This window comes from Halictus rubicundus, chromosome 14 (genome assembly GCF_050948215.1).
Source record: "Halictus rubicundus isolate RS-2024b chromosome 14, iyHalRubi1_principal, whole genome shotgun sequence".
Taxonomy (NCBI): domain Eukaryota; kingdom Metazoa; phylum Arthropoda; class Insecta; order Hymenoptera; family Halictidae; genus Halictus; species Halictus rubicundus.
The window spans coordinates 10169719-10195626 of NC_135162.1; the positions used below are offsets into that span (position 1 = coordinate 10169719).

Genomic DNA, 25908 nt, shown 5'->3' on the forward strand with positions numbered 1-25908 from the left:
ATTATTGCAGCATTTTTGAAGAAAAAAAATAGGTGTAGACTTTCCCACATTATTGTAAAAATATCATAGAGAAAAATAAACACGTTAGAAAAATAGAAGCTTCGAATTTTGAAATGAGTCCAGACTTATGGCTGTAGTATTTGTTTTTGCGAAATGATCGCCAGTTAAATGTCGACAATTGTTCGGTCGGCAATGTAGCGTTTAAATACTTCTCGAGCTTGTTTAAGAACAATTGACAATACCTTTGCGCGCGACGTCAGAACGCCAGTTTATGGTTATTTGATAGCGTTCGAGGAGCCGAAATGGCCACTTGGGCGGAGCCCCCCGAAACCGAGGGGGACACGATGCACATTGTCGTTTTATATTGCCAATTCCGGGCGATCATATTGTTAAGAACCCATGCGCAAAATGGGACGCGAATAGGTAAATTGAGTTCCACTTCGGAACGCGGTTTGCCCATTTCGTGAATTATGTGAGTCCACTCGGAAAGCAAATTGCTTCGTTCGGAACGTACGATACGTAACTTTGCTTGAACATTTCGCAACTGCGGGCGAGTATGCTATGGCGGACTTGCTCGACTATATTCGCTGGGATCCAATTACAGAACTAATTATATTTCGGGATCGTAAAAATAGCTCCCTATTAGCCGAAACGGAGCTGACGTGAAATTACTATTCATGCAGATTTTACTGACGCCTTTGTTCTTCGGGAAACAAAGTGGGAAACGTGGAAATTGTTTCAGACGTATCATCTCGGAACAAGGAATATTTAATTCAACCAATTTTTTATACGTATTTTGCCGAAGGTCGTTGCAAGTCGTACAAGTCGTTCACTCTCACTCAATGCCAATAATCAAAGCTATAAAAAAAGTACCAATTACTCTTTCAATCCTCCCACTACTTCTAATAATACCATTTTGTAAATATTGATTCCCGGGTCTTCGTTTCTTATTAATTTCACCAAGCTTCTCCTGCATACCTCGCCCACTTTGTAAACCAATTATGCTCATTGTCTCGGACAGTTTACACAATATTTGTGTCGGCCACAATAAGTAAGACTTCTTACATAATGCTTGTCTGACCCATTCGCGAAGCTTTAAAAGAAACCGTAAACATTCCCGACACCGCACCTAAGAACTATTCCATATTGCTGCGGATATTAACAGACATCTTACAAAAGCATTTCATACACAAAGTATTTAACATTAAAAAAGATCACAGTCAAAATTATTATAGAAAGATTGTCTAGCTGTCTCCCCTCTCACGGTAGGGGCCCCTCAAACTTCCCCCACCAACCCCTCTTTCGTGCAGCGCGCACCTTCCTCGCGTTCGTTGGTGGGTAGCTTCGGAGCAATACATCTCAGGCGAATCGCGTCCTTTCTCCATAGCAACGGCGGTTAGGCGAAGGGGACAGCGGGCGCTATGGTGGCAAAAATTATTATAGAAAGATTGTCTGTCTGTCTCCAGTCTTTTGAAATTGACTTGTAGAATTTTTATTTTCCATATAGAGTCTAGTTCAGTGACGGGCACGGTAGGGGCCCCTCAAACGCTTGCTTCCCCCACCAACCCCTCTTTCGTGCAGCGCGCGCCTTCGTCGCGTTCGTTGGTTGGTAGCTTCGGAGCAATACATCTCAGGCGAATCGCGTCCTTTCTCCATAGCAACGGCGGTTAGGGGAAGGGGACAGCGGGCGCTATGGTGGGGACGGTCTTCTCTCAATCGAGAGAAAAATGCCCATCCCTGGTCTACTTGCTATAACAATTTAATAATCAGAATAATAACCAGAAAATCTCTTTCGTTGCCGATAATTTGATACAATAAAAATCCTTGAAAATACAGGCTGCATGATTTTTTACAAGAAACCACAGACCAGTAATGTAGCTTTTGTTGCTCAGCTACTCTGCGTCTTCAAGATCTTGCATCGAGCGAATCGGCGGCGCGAGTAGGCGTATTAATGCAGATACAGAATGGCGAAGCAACTACGCTCCTCCGAGAAGCCTTCAAGGAGATCGATAGGTCTTGATCGTTTGTTATTCGCGTGTCCGAAGGATTTCATTTCTCATTTTAACAATTGCGCGACCGCGGCTGCAGATCTGTTTTCGTTTTATCGCCGATTTATCATACGCCACCGGTGCTTTCGTTTTGTATGCACGTGTCACGACGAAGATCGCGATTGCGACACTATGATTTACCATCGCCGTACGATAGTTTCGTAAGAAACACTATTCTTAAGTATCTAGCCCCAAACAATTCCATTTCGCGTAGCAGTTTAATACTGAGAGGAATTTTAGTTGGTGGAAAAAAATTTTTATTCTGCACAAATCAACCTCTGTGTCGTTTCTGTCGCTTGTAACTAATTCATCGAATTTTTATTTTGCGTAAATTAATTTCTATTTCGTTTCTGTCGCTTGCAACCAATGCAGACAATTTTTATTTTGCATACATTAATTTCTATTTGGTTTCTGTCGCTTGTAACCAATGCAGACAATTTTTATTTTGCGTAAATTAATTTCTATTTCGTTTCTGTCGCTTGCAACCAATGCAGACAATTTTTATTTCCCATAAATTAATTTCTATTTCGTTTCTGTTGCCTGCAACCAATTGTGAAAATTTTTATCTTGCACAAATTAATTTCTATTTCGTTTCTGTTGCCTGCAACCAATTGTGAAAATTTTTATTTTACATAAATTAATTTCTATTTCGTTCCTATTGCCTGCAACCAATGCAGACAATTTTTACCTCCCATAAATTAATTTCTATTTCGTTTCTGTCGCTTGCAATCGCTGCAAACAATTTTTATTTTGCACAAAGCATTAATTAATCAAAGTGTTAACGAGTCTCCAATATGGCGATCGAATGATTCGAATTGAAAATAAAGTTGCAATAGATTTGGACGTTTATGTCGTATAGAGCGTGCACATCGTGGAAAGAACTTTCAGTACTAATAACGCATAGGAGGTTAGGTTTGTTCCTACACTTCGCGCGTGTCGCTGTCAATTTTTCCTGCCCGTTCAGTATAAAATTACGCTCGGCTCCCCGAGGGAGGTCGTGCAGCACCGCGGCGCACAAAACTGCAACGTGCATGCACTGCGCAACGAGCTCCTTCGGCGTCCCGAAGGATCAGCATGGGCGTTGGAGCAGGAACTCATCTTCACGGCAGAACGAGCCCAATTATAGCGTCAACTCGTTACCCGGTATAATGATATTCGCAGAGGAACGAGGCCGCAATTGCTTTTTCCAATGGACCTTTCAATTGGAAAATCGCTCGGCCCATAGTCAAGGACGCTCCCGACATTCTGAAATTCCAAGGACACCGCGCGAACTTAGGGTAACGCACAATCGGTCACTCGGAATGCCTGTCCTCTTTTACTGGAGCCCAACTATTTTTTTCTTTTTCAGATGGTCAGTACCAATTGGACCTCCACGCTAAATGACAATTGTCAGATGATTGAACCCTAGGAACGCGTCAAATTAGTCGTCTGGTGACGTAACAATCGTTGTTGCTATGAATTATTATTGTTTAGAATGAAAAAGAAATAAGATCGACAGAGATATTTCATTCGGTCATGTTCGTTGCAGGACACCCGGTATGAACGGAACCGAAGGATAGCAGGGGCAGCCCTATTGAGACCTTCTTTCATTCACAGATCAGAGAATAAGATTCGCGCTGGAAGGGCGGGGGTGTCGGTTCCCCGGCAAAGAATAATTCACGCTATTAGTCCGCTAGCGTGGTACAATGCGGCCCGGCCCACGACAATAAACAAAGACATAATTATCGTGAACCTCCGGAGAATTCTGGTCGTCTTCCCTTTTATATCTTCTCCGTCCCTTTTCCTCTTCCTCCCCGTTCGTCTATCGCAGTCAATCCCTGCGAGAAATAGAGGTTCCCTAAGACCTTGTTGCGCGCATCTAAGACGTTGCGCGCGCGTGTGTCGGCGCGCGTGCCTGTGTGCAGTGTTGTCAAGCGTCTAAGACCAGGGGAGTTCCCGTGTCTCGCCCTTATGCCACGTTCCCATGGCGTTCCCATGGTGTTGCCGCTCTCACGTCCCGCGTGACCAGCCTGAATAGCGTGCTCACCATGCCCCGACGCTGAACGATAGTCCTCCGCATCAGAGAATTCCCTCCTGCCATTTTTATGCGAAATAAAAATTGCACTAAATCTATTGATACAGAGATTTACCCGACAGACTGCTAGTCTCCAATAAAAATTGGGACGCAGACAATTGTTAGCTCGCTGCAACAATTAGCAGAAAGAAGGAACGATGTACGGTAACGTCGCGACCTAAGCACGCTCGAACTGCATGATCTAAGCGAGGCGCCTATCCCCTCCACTGCGGGGCATACGTCACGGTCGCCGAGCAGTGTAGAGTGTAAACATGTGAACCACTACTAATCCGATTACCTATCTTCTTTATTTTTCATTATTTTTTCATGGGACTTTCACCCACTTATTCGTGGCGTTTTTCTGATTGAAACGACACTAAATACGATATAATTCGAACTGTGTTTAGTGGTTTAATTGCCCTGTCCTCTTCGTGATCACGAAAAGAATCGTAGAGATGTACGATCTAAGGAAAGCCACGAGTAGAAGTTAATTTATTTACTGCTGAAGCCAAGTAAACTTTTGATTCTTTTTTTTTTTTAATAATTTTGAGCAAGTTGAAATTAATATGCCGGTGTACTGTTAATAATACAGGGTGGCAAGAACGAAGATATTTTACAAAATGACTAGGGTGTTTTGGAAAAGTCGTTTAACGTTAGTTTGTACAGTTCGCGGGTGCGCTAATAATTAGAGGCCACGTTGAAGTGTAATCCCTAATACCCGGGGATTGGCAAACGTTTGAGCAACGTAGTTCCGAGGATCTATCTAATCAGGTCGATATTATTCTGGATCGATTCCGACGCCATTCGAGGCGTGCTGTGCCCTTGCTTTCGGAATATGCGAGCTATTGAATTGGAAATCTGGATCGAAATAAGCCCCGGAAATAACCCCTTGCATTTCGAATTTCAATGAAATTATTATTTCGAACCTGTGCCGGGTACACACCTCTGCTCACGTTTAATTAAATCTTTCTGATTAATTAAATCTTGGTGTTCCCGAACCGCTTGTCATTTATTGCGACATAATAGAATAGATAAGTATTTACATTAATTGTGGCAACTTCGTTGTTATGTCAATTTCATTTCCACGTTTCTCTGAACGTTCAACATTTCAAATTTACTGAATTGAAAAACTAAATAAATAAATTCGGTTACTATTTAAGCTTGAAACTATATCCACATACATTTACAATATAGTCCTATTTACTCCATTTATGTCGCAAGTATCTAGCCGATAATTGTCCCTGGACAGACCCGTGTTTTGGACATATATCGAGTAGACACTGTACTTAGAAAATGTTAAACAGTACCATAGTTGAGAAAATACGTAATTGAAGAAACGACAGGATGAAAATCTAGTCTCAAATAATTTATCCACGTATTCTTCTGAACGTTGTGGAAAACTCGAGCAATTTCATGCCAAAGATAAAGTTGCTTCAATGTTGCTTATCAAGAACTGAAAGACGGGCATTTTTAATTTAAAAACGTTCCGCCTGGATTTTTTAAAGAACGTTGTCACTAGCCCGAGGGTACATTATGCTGTTCTGAATTTTTTACCAAACGAACCACCTTCCATCAACAACACCAAAGAACTTGCGAAACTTCGATTTTTGCTAACTAAGTGACTCATAAAGTTGATCAAAGTTCGTAATAGCATGATACAGCCTCGAGCTACCAAAGAAGATTTATAAAAGTCCAAGGAACCATTGTAAGCTTAAAATGCTTTCTACATAATCCACACTAAAAACAACACGAAAATATTCGATACGATGCAAATTTCTAATATTCAGTCTTAAATAAAGATCAGTAATTTCCGTAAACTGACAAAAAAGCAATTAAAATAATCAAGCGTTTTATATTCCTCTGAACAACTTTTACGCTGAATATGAAACCTTTTTTGACAAAAACTTTGTTTTAATTTAACTAAAAAAAAATAATAAAATAAAATAAAATAGAAAATAGAAAAAATAGTAAGTACCCACTGAAACATAGTATCAATTACTATCATTCGTAATATTGCGAAAATACTGACACTATAGTGCGATTAGTTAGAAATCGTGTCAAGTGCTGACCTATTAATTTTTTCGAAAACGAAACCACAACTAGAAAATTGTTATTGCATATTTTCCATTCATTTTTTCATAAACAATCCACCCGTCTTCGGTTTTACTACAGATTCCGAAACACCCTGTACATAAGTCAACTTTTACCTGCACAATTAATTCAGTCCAAGTTAATTTCAATATTAACAAAAATATTTTTCGAGCAACAGTATCCCGCGAGATTTGACGCGTTGGTGGGGGCAGCATTGAATTAATAGGACCGATTAATTAAGATGACGAAATCGACGGAAGGCAAGCTGACGGCGTGCTATCATCGGCGCGTAGGCGAAAACTCATGTAGTCGCGGAATTTCGGTGCGGAGGAGGTTAAACTTTGCCGAACTTAAAACGCCTCCGCCATTTTCGTGTAATTGATTTAGCGAGGAGCAGCAAACTGGGTATTGACGGTAATGCCGTCTGAGGAGCAAGATCCGCAACGATAATGAGTCAATCACATTAGGTCTGTTCGAAACTCTGTCGGTACGATTATCTCTTTGTAAGGTGGCTCGTCCTTTCTCCGTGTTCCATTCCGCGCCTCTATTCCTGCGAATCTACTTCATCCGATCGATTATCGGTCCACCACATCAAATACGATGGATTTGTCGTCGAGCTGAATCCGCAGTTTCGAAAATTACAACTGACATGACCGATCTTTTACCGTTGCCAAAAAATCAGATTGAACCGAAAATTCGAAAAAAGTAATTAAAAATTGTAAAAACAGATCATTTTACCATTACATTCCGAATTCGACGAATTTACAAGCGAATATCTGCAGGTGAAATATAAAAATGTAAAAACATCAAAAGAATTTAGTATCGACGCACTATCATTCGTTCGTTCAAAATAATGGAAAAAGAAAAATCAATGGACTCATTTTCTAATTAATTTCCATCTCTTGCTCCAACAAAATGGAACAGTCATGGTTCACAAAATTTAAAAAATTAGAATTAAAAGAGTAATTTAAATTGAAGAAAATTAATTTTTTAAAATTATAGATTACCCTTTGTGGTATTATAGATACCGACTGTCAACTTAATGGCAGCTTCTGGAAAAATGACTACAGATGGCAGGATATTGATCGTTTCAGTGCATTCCAGTCGATGCGTTTGCTGCAGGATGCACTGGCAGTCCGTTTAATCGAATGTCGTCGGTTATTTTATAATTGTCAAATTTATCAGAGCAATTTACAGCTTCATTACAAATTTACTGTGAACATGCGACTGGAATTTTTACGGGACTTATAAATGGTAGGGGGACTTCGCCAGTACAAATTTTTTTTTAATGTATAAAATTGAACGTATCTCTTTAATTTCTCCATTGCATCAAATTGCATTAAGAACCTTGAGCAAATCAAATATACGAAACAATAAAAAAAAAACATTCAATTTTTATCATTACTCTATAAACAAATTATGCAGTTTCTTTTTCATTAACATTTGACGGATTTACAAATACTGCTGTATTATTGCCAAGTTATCACAAAAACTCCAATGTGTCATAATATCTTTTGTTATGTCGATTTTACTTGCCTCTTCGTTACTTCGTGAATATTCATAATTAAAAAGTCACCGAGGCACAAGATTAAATTGCATTTTTAATAATCTGTGGCTTTAGAGTGCAGCTGGAATTGCAAGTTGAAAAGTCGGAAAAGGTACTTCGTCGATAATTCTGCTGAAAGAGGGCATGATTAAAAAGTTTCCAGTGCGTTCCTTGTTTCGCTTTCTCAGCAACAAAATTAACCGTAAACTCTGTATAAACAGCGGTTTCGTTCCGCCTCTGTTTCAGCTCGTAGGACGCTATTTTTACGATCGTGAAATATAATTAGTTCTGTAATTGGATCCCGGCGAATACAGTCAGCGCGCAACTACAACCATACTCGCTCCGAACTGACGAAATGTTCGAGCAGAGTTACGCGCGTCTCGCCCACCAACACCTATCGTTCATTCCGAACGAAGCAATTTGTCTCGCGACTGGACTCGCATAATTTACGAAACGGACAAAACCACGTTCGCGACTTCAACTGAATTCGCGCGTCATCTTGTAATTGGGTTCCATTCGAAATTGCCAGCATCGAAACGCTTGCTGTCGAATTAAATACAGATCAGGTATTGGCAATAAATAGACCGACGGTCTTTATGCAAAATACAAAGTTACCAAGTCAGGTATTATTTTATAGGGCAACCTACATATTCTCTTCAAGATTCTCGTAGAGCGTAAAAAGACGAATCCAACGAGTATAATGACCGTACCATTAAGATCATTCAATCACGAGATATTCGTGTCTGAAAGCTAAACTTTTGGGTTAGGCTTGTCCCTTTCAGACACGGATATCTCGAGATTGAATCGTCGAAACCATATGGTCATGGTAGTCGTTGGATTCGTCTTTTCACGCTCTACCGGAATATCGAAGAAACTACATAGGGTGTCCTACAAAAAACTACCGACCACCCTGAAATCTCGTTGAAAAAAAATTAAAAAATGACCTTAAAACCTCAGAAAAGCTGTAAAGCTTGAAATCTTTGAAATTCTCGGGTAGCAGTTTAAAAAATTGATTGTTCCTGCTGCAGGTGAACCCGGGAACGCACAGAAGTCCGGCCGGCGTTCAAAAACAAGGAACAACGGTTCATCTAGATCAGAGGAAAATGAACCATAACAGCCCGTGCCCCGTGCTCTCGGGGAGCACGCACAGGTAATTAGCAGGTGTCGGAACGCGGAAGTCTGGCGTGTAGGATCGAAGGAGCCGCTTACCTCTTTGATCTTCTCGCGGCGCTGATTGGTCACATCATCCAGCGGCGGATTAGGCGGTTTAATGACATAGGGTCCTGGCACTGGGATCGGCGGGGGACCGACAGCCGACGGTTCCGACTGTCTATTCGGGGAAACCAACCTCAGCCGATCCTTATCCTCGATCTTCGGCTCGTCCTGTCCGGGGATCGCGTTGTTCTGCACCCAGGCCGGGTTCAGAGGCTCGATTCGTTCTTCGGGCGCGACGCCGCGTTCCACCACGTTCGCCATGCTCCGACGGGTCACGAACGTACCCGTCAGAAGGACGATCAGTATCACGGACAACAGTCCGCTAACTGCCAATCTCTGCATCAGCCTCATGTCGTCCAGGCACTTGCTGCACTTCGACAAGCTGCCCGGAGTTTCGGTGGTTGCGCTCGTATTGACGGAGCTGCGCTCACAGGGCAGAAAATCCTCTTTGCTCGGGTTTCCTCCGACGGTCGTCGAAAATTTTTCGAATAGATTTTTGATTTTCGCCGATTTCTCGGTTTTGTTTCGTGCTTGTTCGTCGACAGCGCCGGATGAATGGCTGCGGTGCTGGGGCAGTCTGTTGGTGGAACGTTCAGCGGGCTACAGTGAGTTCTGTATAGTGATCGAATCGGTGTCCAATAGAGGGCGTTTACTTCTAAATTATTCGGACCAACTTTGTGCGGCTACTTGGACAAACAGGAGAGAGTCAAGTGCAGTAGGGCCTCGCTAGTTGCAACCTCGTTCGTCGCGCGCTCGCGACTCCCACCACGAGCTCCTCAAGGTTATGGGACTCGTGGTGGGGATTCTGGTGGCTATGAAGATCGACTCAGAGAGTCACTATGATTCTTCACCTCTTTCGGTTTGCATCCTCGTCACCGTTGCGTGCAACCAGCGAGGCTCTACTGTACTTTACTATTCGAACATGAACAGTATTGTCTACTTATTTTTGTCATAAATGCACAAGATACGTCGTCTTCTCATAAAAGTCTCACAGAATCAAAATAAGTTATTCGATCAGTTAGATTGGAGTTTAACCAACGAATATTTATAATTTTTTTTTAACGGTCCCTTCTACTAGACACTCGTTCGATTTGGGATTGCGTCCTGAGGGTTCGACTCTAGGAGTACCAACCACTGAACTAGTTAATTTTGAAAAATAAAAATTAATTTTAGAAAATAAAATAATTTGATAATATTCGTTTGGTAGCGCCATTGTTGAAGGTACTCCTGGGTTCTGAATAGAGAGGACATTTTTGACCGAGGGAAACGGATTGATTGTCTTCGAAAATACTAAAAGGTATAGTAATTGCCATGGTTTAGTGAAGTCGTTGATGATTAACGGCTGCAAGTACATTTTTCTTAAAAATCTCAAATAAAGCTATCAAAAAAGACCGCATGCGATGGTTTCAGAGATTTAATCTTGAAATTTTTATTTCATGAAAATATTTCCAATTTTTTAAATAATTTTACGGACCTTGCTACACCATGAGCTACTACTATACTTAACATTTCAAGCATCGAAGACAAGAAAGGGGGATGGGATGTTGGGAATGTCTCGGATCACGATCATAACGTTACGTGTCTTAAGAAGAACAACATTCCAAACTGTCTTATTCGATTGTTTAAATAAATAGTACATAAAAATGAATCCAACGAATATAATAACCATATGGGCGTCAGAAAGCGTTAAACAAGAGTGGAGCAAAAATAGCGATTTATTTTATACGAAATTGAATTGAATTTAATCTGATTTGCAGTAACTCCGAGTTCCCTGTACCGCGGTGCAAAAATAGCGATTTGTATCAAATTTGATTTGATTTTACCCAATTTCACCTAATTATGATTTCCTTATAAGTCCACTTAAACGGAGCTGGTTTTTGGTTCTGGTGCAAAAATCTCTTGAATTCTGCAATTCTTCAACAAATCAAAACAACGTATAAAAGGTACCAGAACTCATGCATGTTATGATTCAATAACCATATATATGACTCGTACAGTGATTTCTCTATATATGTCGCCAAGGCCTTCATGATAAACGTCGCGGAATTATATCCACTACTACGGAGCTCGTGAGACCTCTAACGCCGAGGAGTGTAAACATAACCCCGGTCGGTTATGACTCCTGTACGATACATGACGTTGGCAAGCCCCGCGTTGGTGACATATATCGAGAAGTGACTGTAATCAGTCCAGAGACTTTTCTCATCGACACGTAAAGTTAGATCGATCCGGGAAACTTGCGGAAAAACGGGTTCGCGAAAATCAAACTCACTTACTTGAGAGCCACCTGTTGTCGATGACTCGAGCACCGCGACGAGTGCTCGATGATCGTTTTTAAGTGTCCTTCAATGACGACTGCCGCTGGTTTTTTTCAGCTCCGGTTCGATTTCATCGACACCGGCTGCTTTGTCACTGGCTAAGCCTCTAAATTACTGGCAGCTGCGGAGAGAAATCATTGATTGCGTTCAGCATCGAACGACCACGAAGTACAATCGGGAGGATAAATCTTTTCTGGGCGGATTTTGCTCGTTCCTCGAGTTCGACTCTTCGCGGTCGGAGCCGCACGATCATGCGAAAACTTTCGACCTCCTTTCTTGCGATGATTTTGTTCGGGCTAACGGATTCGAAAAATCGAAGGCGATCGATTTGTCAACGTATTTGCAATCCTCGGGATTCCTTCGAAGAATTTCTTTCGAAGCGGAATTCTTGAGGCACTTGATCAACATTTTAAATTTTGCGAGGTAATAAATACCTGTATGTATTCAATTAGAGACTTAGGTATAATATTGTAACTTTAATCCTTTGCGGCCAGGGATTTTTAAAAATATTGAAATACAAAATGCACAAGTTCTGAGATATGCATTATTTCCCCCCCGAAAACACTATAAGCCTAAACCTCTGTGAAAGCATTAAAAAATGTTTTCGTGAAACGAGTTAAGATCAATTCTATAGATAGTTAATTTTTTACGTTATTAATACTGGTAAAGTATAGTTAATTTTAACAGAAGTAAATATTATATACAGTTGGACTGTACAACAAATCCAACATTTCCATTTTTCCTACAAATATTTTTTCCTAAAAAAAAAAAGAATGTATGCTACACCAGTTGGTAATTGTTTTAACACAAAGCAAAGATGATTTAAAAAACCAGCAGGAATTAAGGAAGCACACGCTGTCATAATTGGCGGCTAGTCGTCGACAAAACGAATTCCCGAACGTTCGAATATGCATTAAGCGGAACTCGCGATATAAACCTGATTCAATGGGAGCGGTGTCCCGATTACCGGGGGTAATCAGATTTTCGAATTAACAAATCAGGGGCCGGTTATCAACTTAACTTTTAATTGAGAACAATAGCACCTGCGTACTCGGCCCCCGGAGCAGTTTCGTTCGCGGCCGTAACTCTCCGCTGTATTACCGGAACGGTTGTTTTGCCATTACACGCGGGGAAATTCAATTCAGAAGGGAACGAACGGGCCCGGGTAATTGGAAATGTTTGAATTCGCGGCGAATATTAAATCGCCGCCGCGGCGGAATTATTCCTTTCGGACGCGACGGAAAAACGTACGCGTTACATTAAACCGCGGCGACATTAACCGCCACGAATAAATTATCTTCGGCGGCCATCGCGATTTTTCATTTTTATAAAAACATCCAGTTTTCCCTTTTTCGCATTTCCTGCGATAATCGTAGCACACGCGAGCAAGAGGATTTCTTCGAATTTCGCCCGATGTTCATCTGATAATCGAATTTATAAAAATAAAATGTTACGAAGATTTTCAGCCCTTCAGAAAAACGCTTATAAATAATAAATATCGCTTATCACGTAAATCACTTAATATTTTATTTTATACCAAAGTGAACGTATGATAAAACCGTACAGGGTGTGTCAAAATTATATGTCACGACATTAAAATTATATGTCGCGAAATTATATATCGCGAATTGACCTTGACCTCCGAAATCAAGGTCAAAGCGTCCAGAAATTTCTGTTTTATTGCATCAAATAGTACTCATCGCTCAAATCTTCCGACGCTTTTGACCTTGATCCCCGGGGTCAAGGTCAATTTTGCGGTGCACTTTTTTAACAGATCTCCACCGAATCCGGGGTTGTAGAATCACGCAATGGTGGTGGTGAAATTTTTTTTTATTGCGTGCTATAGTACCCATCGCTCAAATTTTCCGACGCATTTGACCTTGATTTTCAAGGTCGATTTTGCGTTGTACATTTTTAAGAGATCTCCACCGAACCCGGAGGTGTGGAATATAATTCGCAGGCATGTAATTTTTATACACCCTGTACGTTGATTCGGGAATCGGTCGAGCATCATGGACAAAACGATGCACTCGATCGCGCCGGGCCGAGTGCAAGCGAGTGCAATGCGTTCGCGAAGTGCGAATCAGAAGAAGCGCAGGCAGATTGGAGATTCCGAAGTCTCTGTCGAAACGTGATCACTGCATTTTTTATCGAGCCCGGGGCATCGCGAAAGGTTTCTTTCTCCCCTACTCTCTGACACACACACAAGCGCGCGCGCGCATACACACATTTTATCCGAACACCGTTGCATCGTTGCATCGAAAGTCCGCGGCGCATTTTATCACCCGGTCGCTGCGGGCGTTACACCTGCAGAGTTCCGATTTTCTTTCCTTTTTGCGGGCCCGGCGATGCACCGTGCCGCTATTTCAAAACCTCCGGGAGGATGCCGCCGCCGCGATTCTCTCGCGCGCGCTATAGTTCTCCACGCTTCGGAGGATTTTCTGCACCCGCGACAAAATCGACGCGACAAAACCGTGTGTCGGGTCGCCTAGCGCCGTTCCATTCGTTTTGCTTCGCCGATCCCTCAACGATTCTGATTCGTCCATCGCTTATTCCGGCAAATTTTTATTTCTACGTTGTAATAAAAAATTTTTAATGTACAGGGTGCAAAGAAACGATGTCGCGACTCCCACAGCGAGATTCTACACCCTCGTCATGGTGGAAATTGACGTGAGAAAGCTGCCGCGAAATTAGCTCTGACCTTGGATTTCAAGGTCAAAAGGTCAAACGTTTCTTTTCATCGCATCGTATACTATCCATCTCAAGGATAAAAAGTGCAAGAGCAACCATTGGTCTAAAACTCGATCGTTCTCTTAAAAAATGACGGTAAAGTTTTCTCATTGTCAAACCGATTTTATTTATATTATATTTCCATTCCTGAGGTGTTTGCAATAGCTTGCCACCGACGAAGAGGTTGGAAATTATTCCTTGCCGCGTGAAATATGTCGAAAATATAATATAAATAAAATCAGTTTAATAATAAAGAAGTTATATCATAATTTTTTAAGAGAACCGTTGAGTTTCGACGTTTCTTCAGAGCTTTTCATTCTTGCGATGAGTGGAATACGAAGCAACGAAAAAAAAATGTTTGACCTTTTGACCTTGACATTAATTACGCGGCCGGTTTTTTGAGTACGAATATTTTTACTATCCTTCCGATTCATTGAAATTATTAAACGCAGAAATAAATTTTTATCAAAGCTCCGTTTCCTCACGATTGATTTAGAAAGTTTGTATTTTGCATACAGATCCGCTATCTAGTGACAACGACAAACTCAAAGGAAATTTGTTACCAAGTTATCAAGAGCCCTGAACGCTCGGTCGAATATCCGAGCATAGTGATTGGAGCGACAGAGAGGGCGACGAGCCAATCGGCGCGGCGGCTGCGTTCGCTCTCGTGCGGTCGGAACTTCCGGCGAAAAAGCGACGAGTCAGGCTTCAACGTCGGCGAACAAAGCGCTAATTACCGTGAGTTACGTTTCACCGGGCTCGGTCGGCCCGTCGTAAACGCGCGGATAAGATATCAAATACCAGATGCAATTTGTGTTTCCTGCGATTCTGGTTTCTGTTTTCGTCCCCCTCCCCTCTCTACCCCCACCCCCTCCATTCGTTTTCGCGCGCTCGCCCCGCCGTTGGCTGGACGAAGGAAACTCGGATTCCCTCGGCAGCCCTGTCTGCTACTTTAATTAAGGTATCGCCGCGATTAAGCGGTCCTAATTGTAGATCTCGCTAAGGTTACCAGGGTGACGAGTGTCCCGAACGAAATTGAAGGGATTAGGGGGGTCGGAGAAATCGGCGGAAGGGCCGTCCCGTGATTCGTTTGTTACGCGACCCACCCCACCGTTCCGAGATACTTCCGGCCGATGTTTTTAATTAGTTCGGGCACCCGGGGATGTCGGTGACGCGCGGTTTAGGGTGACACGTAATTGGAAGGGTTGCCCGGGTAGTTTTCTTTGGTGTTTCTTGATTAGTTCGGCTCTCCGGTTCTGCCGGAATGCTCCGCAATTTCGACGGACCGTTGTTGCGGACGTGCGATTTATTATTCATTGCACCGCCGATCGAGAGGCGACACCGTACCCTCCTCCTGACGTGTCATGACACTTGAGGACTTCACGCAAGTGTATTTTGTAAATTTAAACTGTTATTTTGTTCAGTAAACCTTTATGGGTTCGTTGTGAGACGACATTTTCCAGAAAGAAAATACTATCGAGAGGGGTACGTTTAACAGTGGAGAGAACCCTTTCTCAATTTTCTAAATAGATCGCTTCGATATAGTTTTTATGCGACACCCCATAGATTTGCTTCGATATTCTCGTAGAGCACGAGAAGACGAATGCAACGAGTATAATGACCATACCGTTTCGATCGTCCGGTCTCGAGATATTCGTGTCTGAAACCTAAGATTTTAGGTTAGCTTTGCTCCTTTCAGACACGAATATCTCTAGACTGAACGGTCGAAACGATACAGTCATTATAGTCGTTGGACTCGTCTTTTCACGCTCTACAAGAATAATGAATGAACAGTCGATTTGATGCACTTAACAAAAATGTTTAAGTAAAAACAATTGAATAAAAATAGTAGAAGAATTTGAGAACGCCGTTACATTATTTTCAAAGCATGGAAAACATATTAAGAAAGATAATAAATTTCTATTTCGCGCTAGTTTGTTGCAGTTCAGGCGGAATATTTTTATTTTGCATAAAAATCCGTCCAGCAATGAAAAACACGTAGGATTGCACATGAAATGATGCGAATAACCTTGGAATCTCGTCGATGAATCGGAGCAGAGTAAAACAGCGAATTGAGAGATACGCGTAAACAGGGTACAATGAAGAGGAGAGAGAGAGAGAGAGAGAGAGAGAGAGAGAGAGAGAGAGATGGGGTGAGAAAAACAGTGAATGGAAACGAAATGCGCGAAAGTACAAAGCACTCGTGAAGACAAAAGGGACTTGGAAATTAACAGAACGAGGAGACGTTGCAAAACTGTCCGGATGAGGAGAGATAATGGGGGAAGGTGGGGGGAGGAGGAAGGATCAAGAAAGGGACAATGGAAAGGGGAAAACCGAGTGCGAAGAAACGGGAGGGGGGGGGACTGAAAAAGGAGAAAGTATCGGTGGTAGAGAAAGAGAAAAGTGAAAGAGGACGGCGCGCGAAGGAAATAAGGGCGAAAGGGCGAGGGGTGGGGGGAAGGGAAGAAGATAAATCGTCGCAGGTACACTCGGTAGCCAATAAATCGTGCACCGGGGCCCCGAGGTTACCAAGATTGCTACGTGTCACATTCTTGCGGAAAATTGGACCGGTGGAAGTGCTTTAAAGCCAGGCAAATTCGTGTCGCGAACGGACACATATGCGAGCATGCACGACCACCCAGCGATTCGAAAGAGGACCGGACGGAAAATGGAATTTTCTCGGCCGTTCTCGTCCTGGTTGACCACCGACGAGCTTGTTGCCACACCAGAAAATTATGCGAAACCGATTCCAAAATGCTGCGGGGCAAAGTTTATTTTTTCTTTTCCGGAGACTTGCCAAACATATGTATTTACGCGTACTGCAACGAACTCACGACAATTCGGAATACGCGCAGTCCCATTATTTTCCTAACGCAATTTCGAAAATTCTCGCGTTTGACGCTGCAGCGTTAATCAACAATAATGACCAATTAAAAATTGCGTTCGAACATACGTGTCCACTATGAATTATAAATTTGTTTCCGAGCGGTACGAGCATAACGTAAAACTTCGGCAAAACAAATGTTCATCGCCACACACACACATATATATATATATATATATATATATATATATATATATATATATATATATATATATATATATATATATATACACATACCGTATGGGAAGTAGTTAAACAGGGAAACTTTTTTGCACGGTGCTAATGAAAACGAGTTAATTCCGTCTCCGGCTTGCCTTCGAAAGGGAATTAATTAATCGAGTTTCCAGCAGGAAACGGTCAGTTTAGTATGCATTTTAGTATGCATCAGGGGAATTCACTCGAACTGAGGGGAGTACAGCTACCCCCTCTCCGCGACTACCGACGCAGACGCAGACGCACCGCGAATCCGGTGCGCGCGTCACGTCACGTGACCGATCGGTGGCGTGGAAAGAGGGGGAGGAATAACGCCGTAGAGGGGGAAGGACAGAGTGGGAGGCAAGTCTTAATCGCACGGATCGAGGGGAATACAGTTACCCTCTCTCTGCCAGTACCGGGTTAGTCACGTGACGGGGGAAGGGGACGTGGAGGGGGGAAGTTGGAGTGGGGGCACAGGTCTCGATCTAACCTACGACTAAACCCGCGCCCTTCCCTTTCCCCCCTCTCCCGCTTGAATCGCCAGCAAATAGACTTCGCACCGAAAAGTTCGCCGGCGGCGCGGACAATGGCGGCGGTTAGAACGAGAGCGTCCCGCGATTACGTGTCTTCGGTTGATCAGGGGAACGACGGCGTTCTGGCCTAAGGGCCGGAAACTGGTGGTGTTCGTCGGCGGCCCGGATTGGCAAGCTGTTCGTGATTTCGCGGCCGAAACTGACCGTGCGATAATTTGTTTCGCGGATCGTCGTCGTCGTCGGACGCGCACCGAGAGGCGATGCTTAATTAGATTCGGCCGGGACGTCGGATAAGATCTCATTAAAATTCCATCGCGGGCATCCGTGCCCGCTCGAAACCGCCTCGTGCGCGCGTCCGCTCCGCTGACGCGTGATAATACGGTTTTTCTCCTAAGGGCAGCGGAATGCACACGCGAACGCTCGCGAGCAAGGACAGTTCCTTTCCTTCGTCGACGGAACGGTGATTTTTCTTTTTTTTTCGCTCTCACTCTCTCTCTCTCTCTCTCTCTCTCTCTCTCTCTCTCTGACTCTCTGAAAGTGAGATGGCGCACCGGATGCACCGCCGCGTCCTTATCCGTAATGAAACTGTTGCTCCTCGTGGCAGGTAATTACCGTAATCTCGTTGCCGGGCAATCGTAGCTGCACTTTCGCCCGATCCGCGAACTTATTACGACGTAGACGCCCGTTGCACGTTTGTTTCTGCCTAAAGCCCCGTGCACGCCTCTTGATTGATACCCGCGATGCAATTTAGTCACGTGACCGCGCTTAGAGTGAGCACGACCGAGGCTGCCGCGCGGGAGACTCGTCGGCTGACGTTCTTCGTGTACAGCCAACACTATTTCACGCCATCGTTTGATTATCGTCACGCTCATTTCAAAACTGTGCCTTGTAAACTGCAATACCTTATCGATATAAAAGTCCCACGAAACACAAATATATTAACCCTCTGCACTCGAAGCCATTTTAACTCCGAAACGAAACATTTCTTCCGACCTAGAATATTTCCCTTCTATATATATACTTCTTTCATGTTATACATACGAGAACGGTGAAATTTACTCGTACAATACCGAAGTGTGTAATTTAATAATGTGAAAAATATTTTGCTAAGGTTAAGTATATTGTGCTAAGGGTTAAATTCTGTAATTTTTCCATTTAACGTTCTACGTAATATTCGAATGAATAGAAAATTGCAGAAAATTCTTAGGATGCTTGGACTAGTTTTCTGCAAAGCTTCAGCCGTAAAATTGCGTCCGGGGAATCTTCTGAAAGCAGATTTTCGTCCGCGTTTGAACCAGCGTGCGCTTGTCCCACCGTGGAACACGGCCTCGTGGTCTTGCCTCGCGGAGGCGGGAGCCGTTTCGCGTCTTTTTCGTCTTATTATTCCCGAAGAAGAAACGGGCCGGGCCGGGCTGGGCCGGTCCGATCTCACAAAAGGTCGTATCTGCCGGCGCATCGAGTTCGACGCGGCGTTTGCAACCCTGCCACGCCGAATTACGAGACGAGGAAAAAGAATGGGAAGGGGGGGGGGGTTCGAGCGGATTAAGGTTCGACGGGGAAATAACAAAGAGTTAAAGAGTCAGCCGGAGAGATGGTAAGGGGACCCGAACAACGGGGGGGACAACGAACGAAAACGAAAGGGGCCACTAATAAAATGGAACATTGTGAACGCGCACGCACGGCAATATGCAAATGCGCCGGAAGATATGCGTGTCAAACCGGAGACAGAATGAAATCCGATAAAATATTCCGCTCCGAAGGATCCAACTAGCGAACGACTTGTACCGTTCGCGCCTTTTTTGCAATTTTTTCGTAAACATTATTCGGATCGCTACCGTTTATTAAAAGTTACGCAATTTTTTAACGGGAGTCGTTCTTGGTCCTTGATTTTCCTTTAAATAAAGTTGTTCCGTATCGAGCACAGTGCGCAATTTAATAATTAGCTTTAAAGCTAAAAAGTTGTCGAACGATAATTTTGTTATGTGCAATGTTTGTAAGAATAATGTGTAACATTTGATTTTACCAAGTTAGTTTTAATTGAAATCACGCTTCCTGAGAACCGGTCTAGAAATTCCCATCTAAGTAACCATCGTTTTCTAACTTTTAATTCTTAATTCTTAATTTTTCATAACTTTTTTGTAAGCGAACGTAGATGGTTTCGTCAATATTCTTTTAGAGCGCGAAAAGACGAATCCAACGAGTATAATAACCATACAGTTCCGATCATTCCATCTCGAGATATTCGTGTCTGAAAGGTACCATTTTTCATCCCCACCTTATCACACCCGACCTTTCAGACACGAATATCTCGAGATTGAATGATCAGAACAATATGGTAATGGTACTCGTTGGATTCGTTTTTTCGTGTTCTACACGAATATCGATGGAAATATATAGGGTGTCGAATAAAAAAAGAATTAAATATTCAACGAAACCGAGATATGTATTCGATTGCATTTATTTCTTCATTTTTGGGGCCTACACGGTTGTTCCAAAAAGCTTTCTTTTCAGGTTTCCCTAAAAGGATATTTCTATTTTATCGAACAATTACTAGAAAACAAATTTTCTATTCTCCCAACAATTTTAAAGTTACAAGGCGGTGTATCTCGACAAGGGACTGCGGACGCGATAAAAATTAGTCAATTAGCGTGTCGTTTGAAATGCAACCGTGGAAAAACGGACGGTGGTGTCGACGGTAAAATTCGAGACGAAGTGGAATCACGTTTCCTCCGGAGAATTCGAAAATTTCATTCCAAGAGACACGAAGCTTCCCTCGGCGAATTGTGTAATGACTTGTTAAACCAGTTGGACGTGGCTCTCGCATGGTTCGCCCGCAACCGACTATACACCGGGAAACCGGTGAAGTTTGGCTACAACTTGGTGGATCTTCGCCACCGACACGCCGACCCACAATACACCCCGACAACCAAACTACCCGCTTGTTTCCGTTTCCATGGTCCAAGAGACGGAATTCTCGTCTACGAACCGCGTAAACTCCTTCAATGAACCCTCACCGACAGCCCTCTACCCGAAAATCGATTCCGAATATATCAAATTCGGAAACGGAATCTTACTGCAATATTCCACTGCGAATATCCCCCTCAATGCACGGTGCAAGTCGTTAATACTCAAAACGGAGTAACCTCTTTCAAATTCAATCCTACAGAATAATCTCCGTAACTGTCGCGGAGGTCTCTACCGTAACTGTCCAAATTTTATCACCACCAACGCCCCTCCCCTTGGAACCAGTCAAGCGGTAAAAATACGCTCGACGACCTAGCCTGCGAGGGGTCGAGTATCGGTTAGCGCTAATGCGTACGGAAAAAAATTTTTTATTTTTGGTTTCTCATGAGTCAAATTAGTATACCCCGTGAGGGGTCACGCACCGAGGCCAAAGCTTCACTGTCCGTTTCTGCGTTCGGCGTGGATCGAAATACCCGATATATGTCACTGGCCGATATTTGTCACTGGCTAGACCCGAGTTTTGGACATAGATCGAGTAAACATTGTGGTGAATCTGCTGCATTATTTTCGACTTAAGAAGGAGATTACGTTGCTTCTGTATTTTGCACGCGGCCAAGTTTTACGTCGCAGGAGGACCGCGGTTTTGTTGTCGCAAAGTTTAGGGGAATCGGGCGAGCGTTTGTTCGCCGGCTAAACGTCTGACCAAGTGCCGTCCCATTCTACTGGCCAGCAGCGCGACCGCATATCGATCAATTTTCCTAGGAGTACGGTCGGACATCGCGTCGGTCTCTACCACTAGCCGGGCACGTCCGGGGGGCCGTCGTCTTAGGGAGAAGTGGTTGACTTAATCGCGCGACGTAAGTTAGTGGTCCCGAGTGTCGGTGACGTCAGTCGACGGCGTCGGAGGTTTGCGGTGTCTGGGGATGCGGGAGCTGCCTCGAAAGACCCACCCACGACCGAGAGATAGTTGGGCCAACCATGATAAACACGCGGTATCCTGGGATTAACACGTTGCCCGCATTGTCTTCGGGCCAGCTCCTTCATTCTCGCCGCTGGTTGTATGCAAGCATCACGACCCTAACCGCCGTCGGACCCGTACGCCAAACGATCTCGGACGACTTCGCCGCGAAAGCAGTTACCCACCCGCGCTCTGATGGAAATTGGTTGCGCGCGGGCGACGGATTATACCGAAATTTTCGCCTAACGAACCCTCCCCTTTAGCTCTTGACCATTACAGCGACGAAAGATAATTATAAGTGGTAATGGAAGTGGGCTAAACTTTACTTGAGGAAACCAGAAATATTCAATTTTTAAAAATTTGATACTATAGATTCTGGCGAGAAACTGCCGAAAATCCAAATTTTAATCCTAGGAGATCACCAGTTCCAAAGTTATGCATGTGTAAAGATGACGTAGGTAGAACCTTCCCTTAGCTCTTGACCATTACAGCGTCGACATAGATAATTATAAGTGGTAATGGAAGTGGACTAAACTTTACTTGAGGAAACCAGAAATATTCAATTTTTAAAAATTTGATACTATAGATTCTGGCGAGAAACTGCCGAAAATCCAAATTTTAATCCTAGGAGATCACCAGTTCCAATGTTATGTAAAGATGACGTAGATAAAACCTTCCCTTAGCTCTTGACCATTACAGCGACGAAAGATGGTTGGAGAAACAAGGATAATAAAATATCTTCTGTTTTGTCGATCTCGACTGTTTTCATTTTGAAAATAATAATTTTCCCGCCCAAGGGTTACAGCAGCTTCGAAATTTGATGTGCCACGGCTGGTGACTATTTAATTGGTAGTTAACAAGCTGATAGTCACTCGGAATATGCATCTTAAACAACACCGCCCCGTATTGGCTGCCTCCGTTCGAGATCTTCCATTATGGCGCCATCATGTATAACCTGCTCAGCAGGTGCATAATCATCCCTCAGAATTTCACCCTCGAACGCATGAATACCATTAAGCCACGAGAAGCAGAAATGAGCTGCCTGTTGACACGGGGAAGGAATTGACAGGAACCTAACAGAGGCTGCGATGAACCAACACCTCAAAACAATAAATAATTCTGTATCAAACGACGCCTACTCATTTTTGTCATAAATGCATAAAATCCGCTGTCTAGCCATTCATTTCATCAAATTCTCTTTTATTGTGTTGAATATATAGTCATCGAAGACTGCACAGAATACAAATTTCTGCGTCCACCAGGAAATGATTTACAGCGTTCACTCGATATATGTCCCAAATGCCTAGCCGATAAAAGTCCCAGAACTACCTCCATTGCTGCAGGGCCTATGAGGGACCTCTAGAGCTTCACTGTCCCTTTCTACGTTCGGCGTGACTCAAAATAGTATCTCCTGGCCGATATATGTCCCTGGCTAGACCGGTGTTTTGGACAAGTATCGAAAAACGCCGGAGCCCATACATGTAACAGTTGCCCTAACTTCTCAAAACCCTTCTCGTTGCAGCTACACGAGAACCGATCCCGAACCGAACCAATACACCTGAACGAATTAAAGTCGCTAAACCAAAAAAGAAAAAAAAAAAAAACGAGAAACATACGCACCTGGAGGGAAACAAAGAGAGGTAATGGTTCGAAGTTTCAATCGCGTTAGCGGCACGCGGAAGTCGTTCGTTTGCGTCGCAGAGAGCTTGCAAGTTTCCCGGGTCCGCCGCCGCTCTTAACGAAGTTTCTTTTCCGGGCGTAGTTAACCGTCCCTTACTTGCCTTGCTCGGGCTTAATGTCTATTATTTTCCAACCGGGAGAGAGGGGTGGGGAGCGGGGAGTGGGGGGGGGCGGCGGGGAGGAGACATTAAGGATTCATTGTGACGAAACGTGGCTCGAGAACGCGAGCAATAAAGCCTGTCGTCGTGTGCGCCGGCAGGTGTCAAGCAGACTCGACGAAAGCTTCCCTTTCATCTTACCCCAACGCCTTCAGGGTGGGGGGGGGGCTGCTGCTACGGCACGGTTTCCGGCGGATGTGGACTCGTCGTTAGCCAGGTGAGAGGGACGCTTTGTCAGGCAATAACCTGTTCTGTGACCTGCTACGTTACCGCGACTACAACGACGACACTCCGGATCCTCTCTGACTCGGGACAATTACCACCGAGAAGTTTACCATCGTACTTGGAATTTCATTTTGATGCGGTGCCCGTCCGGGAATGATGCACAAGCTGCCGAGGTGTCGCGCTTTTTTCAGTATTATCTCGCTCAACAACGCGTTTCCCTTACGGCGACTCATATCGGGTAAACACGTTCTTGTTATTTCATAAAGTACAGTGATTTCTCTGTATATGTCGCGAAGGCCTGGACGATAAACGTCGCGGAATTATCCCCACTACCGCGGGGTATAGTCCGTGACGGGCCAGGAAGAGTAAACATAACACGATTATTATTAATATTCGGACAGTTTTAAGAGGATGATAAGTTTTTCGATATCGGACCAATACATCGTTAGGCTACAGGTGTATTGGTCCGATACGACTGAAGCGGTTCCAGTGTGAAGATAGCTTTAGATTATCAGTTAGTTATTTCTGATATTAGTGGAGGATGTTAATTTTGTAGAGCGAAGTGAGTGGAGCTTTCACGAAAGCGGTCAGTTCAGGTCACGCAGTGGAAAAGTACACGAGACACCGTTGTATTTCGGGAAAGGTAGTGAAAATTTAAATCTGGCACGGATCGTGCTCCAATTCCCAGCGTAACGCGACTCGAGGTGGCTGACCAACCTGTTGGCCGCAAACCACATGTGGCAAAATCCTCGATCAAAGTTCCGCTGACATGTTGAAATCGCAAAAACGAGCGATTTCCTATTCGACGGAATTTGATTGTCACACGCGCAGCGTAACAGGGCTCCGCCATTTCTGACCGAGTTTAATTAATTCGTTGTGTACCGTACAACGTCGGGCTATAGCATGAATAAACCTCTTTTCTTAAATTATTAATAAATCACACAGTCGTATCGCATCGATTGCATAATTTCTGACCAGATATAATTTGGAATTAATAAAAATATATCTTTTTAAAGTTTGTAAATTTTATCGTAAATATATTTTCAAAAATTGATGTAGAACACTGTGTAAATATATATGCTCAGAGATTGATATAGAAAATTTAAATTATATTTCGAAAATTTGATATAAAATAATATGTGAATATATTTTCAAAGAGTGATCAAAATGATATGTAAATATATTTTCAAAAATTGATGTAGAAGGACGTGTAAATATATTCTCAGAGATTGATATAGAAAATTTAAATTACATTTCGAAAATTTGATATAGAATAATATGTGAATATATTTTCAAAGAGTGATCAAAATGATATGTAAATATATTTTCAAAAATTGATGTAGAAGGACGTGTAAATATATTCTCAGAGATTGATAGAGAAAATTTAAATTACATTTCGAAAATTTGATATAGAATAATATGTGAATATATTTTCAAAAATTGATATAGAAGGCTGTGTAAATATATTCTCAGAGATCGCTATAGAAAATTTAAATTACATTTCGAAAATTTGATACAGAATAATATGTGAATATATTTTCAAAAATTGATATAGAAAATGTAAATATAATCTCATGGATTGATATAGAAAATTTGATATAGAATAATATGTGAATATATTTTCAAAAATTGATATAGAAAATGTAAATATAATCTCATGGATTGATATAGAAAATTTGATATAGAATAATATGTGAATATATTTTCAAAAATTGATATAGAAGGCTGTGTAAATATATTCTCAAAGATTGATATAGAATGATATGCTGGTATGTTTTCAGACTAAATGAGACACAACAACGGGGGTCTAACAGAACCGAACGGATTCGATCGGCGAGAAATTCTAATGGATGAAAACGCGAAGTTGCTTAAACGGAATTAAGTTTGATATCTGGTTTTGCACGCAACTGCGAATGAACTCCCTCGAGCTTTGCTTTACAGAAACCCTCACAGGCTTGGCTATTATCCAGCTACTATTTCGGGCTGAGTCTTCCGTTTATTGATTCCTGAAACGTCGAACAGGTGTTCGTTGACCGATAAATACTATTCCATTCATGAACGAAGTGACTGAAGTTTTTCTTCCTCGAGGGGTCGCAATGGAGTCCTTTACATCATTACTGGAATAACTAGTATGGCAACTTTCAGCTCCTCATAATTTCAATAGGCTGTAATATTAATCCTTTGCTCTCGGCGCTATTTTCATTCTGAAACTAAATTTTTCTTCCGTCTCAGAATATTTTCATTTTATTCATACGAAACTGATCCGATTAACACGAACCACAATCCACGTATAATATTGAAATGTTTAGT

At 42.8% G+C, this 25908-nt stretch overlaps 1 protein-coding gene and 1 long non-coding RNA gene across 3 annotated transcripts in view; one reads left to right on the top strand and one right to left on the bottom strand.

Moving 5' to 3' along the window:
- LOC143361064 (uncharacterized) overlaps nucleotides 1–25577 on the top strand; it is a 92991-nt gene extending 67414 nt beyond the window's left edge. For both annotated transcript variants that reach the window (XR_013083403.1, XR_013083402.1), the window contains one exon: nucleotides 25380–25577. This is a non-coding gene — a long non-coding RNA (uncharacterized LOC143361064). The remainder of the gene's footprint in view (nucleotides 1–25379) is intronic.
- The window catches only part of Alpha-man-ia (alpha-Mannosidase class I a), a 634153-nt gene that overhangs the window by 151404 nt on the left and 456841 nt on the right, over nucleotides 1–25908 (bottom strand). The gene's annotated exons all lie outside the window — the stretch shown is intronic.